The following is an 8,846-nucleotide window of genomic DNA, read 5'->3' as shown; positions in this document are numbered from 1 at the left end:
CTAAAGTAACCCAGTCTTATGGCAGTGTACATACTGCTGGCAAACTTTACATTTGGCATAAATGGAAAATAATTTGAATTTTTATGGCTGTTACTAAACTGAAGCAGTCTACTACAAATGCAATGGTAACGTTCCCCACAGCCTTTCCCCCAAAAATGCAATTTTTTTTATTCTATTTTTAATATGGTAATGACTTAATTTTGTCGACATTTAGGGGGTGAATAGTCTGGCAAGTATGGGAAAATGTGGTGAATATATTGAATTAAAAACATTTAAATAGCAGGTACAGTACACCAAGTATTAAACTGGGTGCCCTACAAGAGGATCTTAAGATCTAAAAGATACTGGTGCAAGCTGACTTTAACTACTTAGGCATACTAGTTAAACAACTTGCTTTGGTCTAAAGATTTTGTGCATCTTATTTTGACTTAACATTGTGCACTTCCATTATCACTATTGATTACAAATTTAATGACAAATTATCTTACTGGCTTATTGTGTACAAATGTTTCCCAGTTACCTTTTAAAAGTTTTCAAACTTGTGTAAACATTACTGGAAAGTGTGTTTGAGACATGTCTGACTAATTGTGACTTGTATGCACTTGTCACTCATTTTTATTTTCTTGGGCCACATTCTCATTTCCTCCTTTCCTGCCCCCATCTTAGTTTCTCTCCTCCCTCTTGCTTCTCTCTCTCCTCCTTCACCCCCTCTTGCTTCTCCCCAGTTGCTCCCATCTTGCTTCATTCATTTGTGAATATTAACGAAAATGCATAATTAATTTGTAACTAATCTTTTTTGGTCATCTTATAAATTACAAGTTTAATGCAAAGCAGAGTATCGTAATTATTAATATATACCAGAGGAGATCCTGGATGACGTTGCAGTCATGTTAGAAGTAGGGTGCACTTTGGAATAAAGATTATTTATACCTTGATCATTGCATCTATTCAACCGTTTCTCTTTGACATTGCTGAAAAAGGGATTGGTTAAAAGTAAATTGTCATTGTTACCAAAGTGCTTGCAACTTTTTCTTAGTTTCCTGTACATCCCAATGGGCACAATATCAAAGTCACTTGGTGTTCAATCAACATTAGTCCAACATTGATAACGTTGAATTATTGTTGCACTTGATATTGTGGCCACTGAGATTCTTTTCACACCCGAGTGTATTTTATTCATTAAGTTACAGTATAGTTAAGGAACTGCATGATTTGTTGACAACCAAAAGAAAGTGCTTGTACCTTTGAACCTAAAGTGTACAATCAACCTCGTAGGCACCATCAGAGAGGCATTGGGTCGATGTTGAATTAATGTTAATAATGATGATTCATCTTTGATGATTTGGTGTTGCCACATTTGCACAGCCTTGCTGCTCATATTGTGAGCGCATTATAGAGCAATGCAAGAAAACTTGTATATAATAAGGATTACTGGGACATTGGCTCGGTAGAATACTTGTTGTTTTAATGATTGTGATTGAAATGTTAACTAGCCAAAGGCAAGTTTCTGCTGTTGCTTGTCCAAATACTGCCGTTGATTTTTAAGTGCCAACACTACACAAATTAACATGAACAGCATGCAACTTGTTTTGTAAAGATGGCTGATATGATAGACCTGCATTTGCCTTGTTTTACCAAAAATGCTGTTTGTAGTTATGACTTCCTATTCAGATATAGAGTCCTTGATGAGTTAGTAATACTATGATTCCTAATTTACTTAACTAAATTATTTTGACTTTGGAAAGTCCACATACACGCTGCCTGTGTCCAAAAAGAGTTGAATTGAGCTAACCTTCCTTGTTAGGAATCTCCATTCAAGATATATATGGTTCCAAATGATACCTGATTTTTTTTTAATTTTTGTAATGGTGCTAAACTATAGTTTCCAATCATTTACTTAATATGTATGGTATGCTTTTTACTAATTTCTGTAGTACAGCGCTGTTCTCAATGGTAGTTTTGAAGTACAGTTGGTTAAGATGCATCATAAGGTAATTTGTGAATTAAGTTGCTAATAAAGCATTTAATTGAATGTACTTGATGGGATGCCAAACTGTGTCTTCCCCCAATTACCCCATCCCCTTCTCTTACACCCTTCCCTATTTCTGCTCTCCCCCCACCTCTTTTCCCCCATTTCAGACCATGAAAACCACGGGTTTGCTATAGGAGTCAATATTTCTCGAAGGGTGGCATTTGGGTCAACCCTGACTGGCTAACGAGACTCCCATACCACACATGTTGCATCTTGAAAAGTTGAGAGAAGCTGGCCTTCAATCTTAGACATTCTCTTGAATAGATATAGATTGGTATTGACTATTGGATGAAATGCTCTCCATTCCCAACTCTGGGTCCAGCAGTGTTTGCCACAGCCCTTGAAATATGTCAAGGGTTCTGGAAACTGTTCAGGACTGTTTTGCAACACATCCAAGTACAGGAAAGTGGGATCAATCTATTATTGAACCTGGTTGCTTTCAGCCCAATAATATTTTCAGCCTTATTTACACAGTGGAAAGAAATGGTATTGGTATAGTGGGGGGGATGGTGAGCCACGTCTTTGTATCTGGTATCTACAGTGGAGTTAAGTCTCATTGAGTCACAGCTCATCATTGGGTGAATGCAGCCACGTCAGTATTAAACTACCATTATTAAGACGGTATGAATGCCAATGGGATGGCAAGCTTTTGTTGCAGAATGGTTATTTAGTATGTTGGTATGGCAACTTATCGGTCATTACAATAGTCGCAGTCTTATGAAGGGCCGTTTCTAAATCAACAAAATAGTTCATTGAGGAAAATAGTACAGGATATTACAAAGTCCCCATTAGCTTTGAAATTCTGTATCAAACCAATAAGTTAAGTGCAGCGTATAATAACTAATTCGTATTGTTGGGGACACACATTTACTTTTGACTTGTATCGAGATCCTCACCTCACCGCAAGGTTGAATTACTGACCTTCCCCAAGTTGCAACTCCTTAACAATTGACTGACTGACTATTTACTGCTAGGTGAAAGGAAACAACCAGCTTTTACTGTCCCGACCGGGACTCGAACCCAGGATTTCCTACTTAGAGTCAAGAACGAACCCAAGAGTACTACAGAGACCAAAATAACTTGGCCCAGGATTAATCAAGCATTTATGCAATCACCTACGAAACTTGTACATTTTTTCTCACTCATGCCTGCTTTGTTTACATTTATTAAACAGTTTATGAACCCCGAAACACTACGAGGTTGTTTATAAAAATAATAACCTTGGGTTGTAAAGTTTCCAAGCTCGTAAACTGTTTAATGAATGTAAACAAAGCCGTCATGATTAAGGAAAGATGTACAGATTTAGTAATTGGCTGCGTAAATGCTTGATGAAGCCTGACCTTGGATGGGGCTAGCAGGTGGATGAGTGCAGCCGGGGTGAGCAGGAGGGAGAGTGCAGCCGGGGCGAGCAGAAGGGAGAGTGCAGCCGGGGCCGAGCAGGAGGGAGAGTGCAGCCGGGGCCGAGCAGGAGGGAGAGTGCAGCCGGGGCCGAGCAGGAGGGAGAGTGCAGCCGGGGCCGAGCAGGAGGGAGAGTGCAGCCGGGGCCGAGCAGGAGGGAGAGTGCAGCCGGGGCCGAGCAGGAGGGAGAGTGCAGCCGGAGCGAGCAGGAGGGAGAGTGCAGCCGGGGCCGAGCAGGAGGGAGAGTGCAGCCGGGGCGAGCAGGAGGGAGAGTGCAGCCGGGGCGAGCAGGAGGGAGAGTGCAGCCGGGGCCGAGCAGGAGGGAGAGTGCAGCCGGGGCCGAGCAGGAGGGAGAGTGCAGCCGGGGCCGAGCAGGAGGGAGAGTGCAGCCGGGGCCGAGCAGGAGGGAGAGTGCAGCCGGGGCCGAGCAGGAGGGAGAGTGCAGCCGGGGCCGAGCAGGAGGGAGAGTGCAGCCGGGGCCGAGCAGGAGGGAGAGTGCAGCCAGGGCCGAGCAGGAGGGAGAGTGCAGCCGGGGCCGAGCAGGAGGGAGAGTGCAGATGTAATTTAATCATGCTCACGAGGGTGCTGCAGCAATCCGGGTGAAATGTCGGGAAAATTTATACAGGCTGCACAAATACACCGAGCGGTGTATGCTTTATCTCTGTGTATATACACAGTTCCCTCTAGTCCTGGATTATGTCCGGGACTAAAGTATACTTGCTGGTTGGACAGGAAGCGCTTACGTGGCCTTAATATCCTTCCGGAGGTTGATGGCTCTCAGCCCAACATCAAACAAAATCAACACGGGCTGGAAGGGAATATAGAGGTATTGCCTATTTTTCAGTTATATACAGTAAGATTTTTCTTTAAACATATACAGGCTGTCACATGCACTGTGGTATTTGCACATGCTCGGTGCGCTTTGTTTGGAGGACGGGCTGAATCAAACAGATTCAAAAGTGATTCCATGCACCCGCCAAACCCCCTGTTTATGAATGAAAAACGGTTTACACACGACTCACAACTGATTTCGTTCGAACAATTCCGGAACAAGTGCTTCACTGACGAATTTTGTTCAAACCACAACGCTGTAAATGCTTCACCCACGTACTACAAATACATATAATCGCCAACAGAACCTAAACACCTAACCTATGCCTATATATGCACAATAATTAATATTATAATATTAATTTATATTTGAGAAAATTCCCGTTTTGAATGAACAGCATGTACAAATTTATGAATGCGTCTTTGGGGTCGACCGCTGGATGTAATGGACTTGAGTCGAGGACGGGTTGAAATGCTTCACCTACGTACTTCAAATACAAATAATTGCCAACAGAAAATATCCCCAGTTTGCTAAATGGAGGTAGTAACTAAGTGACTGTAACCTATCCACCGCTGCCCACTGGATGGGTGTGGGGTGCATAATAAATGAACAAAATTAAGAACCTAAACACCCAACGGACTCCTGGTTCAACCTTGACGACGAGCGGACGTTTGGACACTTCCTCCGCCTGGGAGCCGCCTGATCACGTTCTTAGGGGGGTAGAAATAGCCTAAGCTACTCTATCCCTTTGAGATGTATTTATTGCTTATCTCAATAAACATACTTGAACTTGAACTTGATCACGTTCTGTTTTCGCGTTTTGGCTTTGCTACTACCATTTGGCATCCCTATTCAACGGCCCGGTATTACGACGCCTGGTGCATATATCGCCTTGGATCACGTGATTATTGATAGATTTTTTACGTGTTCTGGCTAGTTTTCCCGGCGGGGTGACGGTGTTCGGGGGGCCGGCTTGGCCGCAAGATGCCTGGGGTGATGTCTTGGTGGGCTCCTGGTGTGCCGTGATGGGGGACCGGCTTCTGCTCTGCCGGAGGACACTGGATAACTTTTGTTTTTTAGTTGGGGACCGAGTTTTTGGTTTTGCTACCCAGTGTTCTCTGTATGGGGCGGGGCCGGTGCTTAATTGTCACCCTGAGGGACTCCGGGGGCTCCCCAATCATACCACCGCCCACGGGATGGGTATGGGGTGCGTAATAAAGAAAGAAATTGATTGAAATAATTTTTTTTTTTTTTTTTTGAGATATATACAAGAGTTGTTACATTCTTGTACAGCCACTAGTACGCGTAGCGTTTCGGGCAAGTCCTTAATCCTATGGTCCCTGGAATACGATCCCCTGCCGCGAAGAATCGTTTTTTCATCCAAGTACACATTTTACTGTTGCGTTAAACAGAGGCGACAGTTAAGGAATTGCGCCCAGTAAATCCTCCCCGGCCAGGATACGAACCCATGACATAGCGCTCGCGGAACGCCAGGCGAGTGTCTTACCACTACACCACGGAGACTGCCGAAATAACCCGTAATTTCACCTTCTAGTGTGTGGTCTGGTCAGCAAGAAATTGATTGAATTGAATTGCTTGTGATGTTTAGAACATAAGGGACCAGTACTTACTCAAGATACAGTAGTGATGAAGCTTGCGTGTAGACACCAGATCGTCAGTCTCCCTCTCCCCTGTGATGCCCAACACTACACACCAGACTCCTGTCTGGACTGAGACACAGCACACAACTCTCCTCTCCCTCGATTGATTGATAAAGATTAAGTCACCCAAGAGGTGGCACGGGCATGAATAACCCGTAATCCACTCCCTCTCTCGTGACAAGCGTTTATACCCGTCTATCCCCAAATTCCATTGAATGGACGGATTTGAATCTGGTGACAAGGGACAGCCTTCCAACCTTTGAAACTACTGTAGGTGAGGTTTGTGTGACCTTACCTCACCTCCCTGTGAATGTCACGTAAGTCAGGTACCATCCCCAGTCTACTCAAGTCACCTCAACTGTTACAATTTATATATGAGAACAAACCAATTTTTAAATACACAGTATGTTAAAATTGACGAATGTGTCTGGGGAGGACGGTCTCTGCTTTAAGCCATAGTGCAAGGACGGGTTGAGATTTGGACCAGCGAGTCTCCTTCCCCCCCCCCCGCCCCTTCACTATATTGTTTGGTCACGGATGGTGGTGGGGTGTCTGCTGATGGTGGTGGTGGGTGTCTGCTGATGGTGGTGGTGGGTGTCTGTTGATGGTGGTGGTGGGTGTCTGCCGATGGAGATTGGCAATATAGCGGTGCTCGGGGTGTTGGTATAGCGGCAATACTGCTTGTTGATGATGGCCTTGTGGTTATACCTACTGATGTTTGCTCCAGTCCTGCAACATATTTTTGTTATCGTGTTTGGTTGTAAAGCAGTTTCCCGGGGAGTGTTGTTAACTGTTGGTTGTATGGTGGTTGCTTGTTAACTGTTGTTTGTATTGGCTGACTGATGGTCTTTTGAGTGGTTAGCTCCTGGACCACAGTAGTATCTGGTACCACATATCTGGTAGTAGAAATTGTCTGGTGCTTGTGGTTGCTTTCTAGCTTACTTGGTTGTCGGCTGCTTGTCCTGAATAACTGAACCATTCCCAGCATTAGGAACTTTCACAGTTGTTGTTTTAGATTCAGCTACTTGGAACAAAAAGTTCGAAGTAGCACGGGCTATGGTGAGCCCGTAGTGGACTTACCTGGAACAGGAGCCGGGCTGTTTGTGGCGTGCTGATTATGAATCCCAATTGGAAGTCTCTTAAATACTCCGGTAGGATCTCTTTCAGTAATGTACTCGCAGCACTGGTCAAGGCCTGGTCGACGACCGGGCCCCGGGGACGCTAAGCCCCGGAAGCACCTCAAGGTAACCTCAAGGTAAAGGATAAGAATGCAGGCATAGCTGTGTTTCCTTGCGTATACCTTATCCTCCCAAGTCTAATTGGGAGCGTTGCTTGGTCCCATTGGTCGTCTTTTCAAGGAGAGGCTTATCACTTACACGGATATGGCTTTTAAGAGTTTATCATACCTTGTCTCCTTCCATTCGTTTCAGTGGAATTCAGTAAGGAATCGATACAACTGTTTGGGGAGCATGAGTTAAGTGGTTTCTGCAGGTGTCCAACAGGATACCTTCTACAGAAGTCCTCTCAAAGTCTGAACGAGTGTCATCTTATGATATTTTTAAGTTTAGATTATAAAAATAACAATTATAATAAACTCAATAACCACATGCACTGATTGGTCAGTTAGTTTAGATTATTTATTATGCACCCGATACCCATCTTGTGGGCGGTAGTGGAAAGGGTTACAGAGGCACATAATGCAGCTCGTCCTCTAAACAAGGGCCCAAAGTCTATTCCATGCACCCGCCAAACGCCTTGTTTATGAATGAAAAGCGGTTAACACACGACTCACAACTGATGACGTTATCGTGAGATGATTTTGGGGCTTAGTGTCCCCGTGGCCCGGTCCTCGACCAGGCCTTCACCCCCAGGAAGCAGCCCGTGACAGCTGACTAACTCCAAGGTACCTATTTACTGCTAGGTAACAGGGACATCAGGGTGAAAGAAACTCTGCCCATTGTTTCTTCGCCGGCGCCCGGGATCGAACCTGGGACTACAGGATCACGCGTCCAGTGTTCTGTCCGCTCAGCCACCGGCTCCTGGTTGTGGCTGAGCTGACGTCTGACTATGGATGACGTCCGAAGACTTCCGGAACAAGTGCTTCGCTGACGACTTTTGCTCGTACTATAACGCTGTAAAGGTTTCAGCCATGTACTAAAAATACAAATAATCGCCAACAGAACCTAAACTTCTAACCTAACCTAACCAATACCCAAAATATGCACAATATGCTGATATATAATAATATTAATTTGTATTCGAGAAAATTTCTGTTTTGAATGAACAGAATGTTACAATTGATGAATGCGTCTTTGGGGTCGACCGCTGGATGGAATGGACTTGGTCTGATGACGGGTTGCATAATGGGCTCAGGGACTGAACCCCAAAATTAAGTTACAGTCTTGATGAGCAAGTTACAAAATTCAATGCACTTAGTCACATTAACAATGGACTCCAGACCGACCGCAAATGATTGGTCAACTAAGTAATTATGTACTGATTGATCAGTAAATTGTGTGTTCGGTTTAATCACTGGTTGCTGTAACACTTTCATATATTGCGTTCCACATTATTTCCGGTACTGCGTTTTAATTATGACAAAGTATATAGACTTGGTTTTGAATCGCGTAGTAGACACCTTGACGCCTCGTGTAAAGATTAATGTATGCTTTCTAGAAATAAAAAGCAACCGCCCCCATCCTCCCATATGACGTCAGAGCGACACGCTTCCGTGATTGGTTATCAATAAGTAAGGTGTTGCCATCTCGTAGGGTCACGTGGAACTGCAATATAGCATAGGAATTGTCCAACTGGTGTCATGATACCAAGTGTCTGAAAAGGGAGCTGTGGATAGCGAGTAGTGTGGACCACGAATGGTGGTGGATAGCTAGAAGTGGTGGTGAATAGCTAGAGCTAGTAGTAG

The 8,846-nt window shown here is 44.3% G+C and overlaps 1 long non-coding RNA gene across 2 annotated transcripts in view; it reads left to right on the top strand.

Moving 5' to 3' along the window:
• The window catches only part of LOC138358443 (uncharacterized), a 236,345-nt gene that overhangs the window by 71,513 nt on the left and 155,986 nt on the right, over window positions 1-8,846 (top strand). The window lies entirely within an intron of this gene.

Source organism: Procambarus clarkii, chromosome 83, assembly GCF_040958095.1.
Source record: "Procambarus clarkii isolate CNS0578487 chromosome 83, FALCON_Pclarkii_2.0, whole genome shotgun sequence".
NCBI lineage: Eukaryota > Metazoa > Arthropoda > Malacostraca > Decapoda > Cambaridae > Procambarus > Procambarus clarkii.
This window is presented reverse-complemented; position numbering and strand designations above follow the sequence as displayed.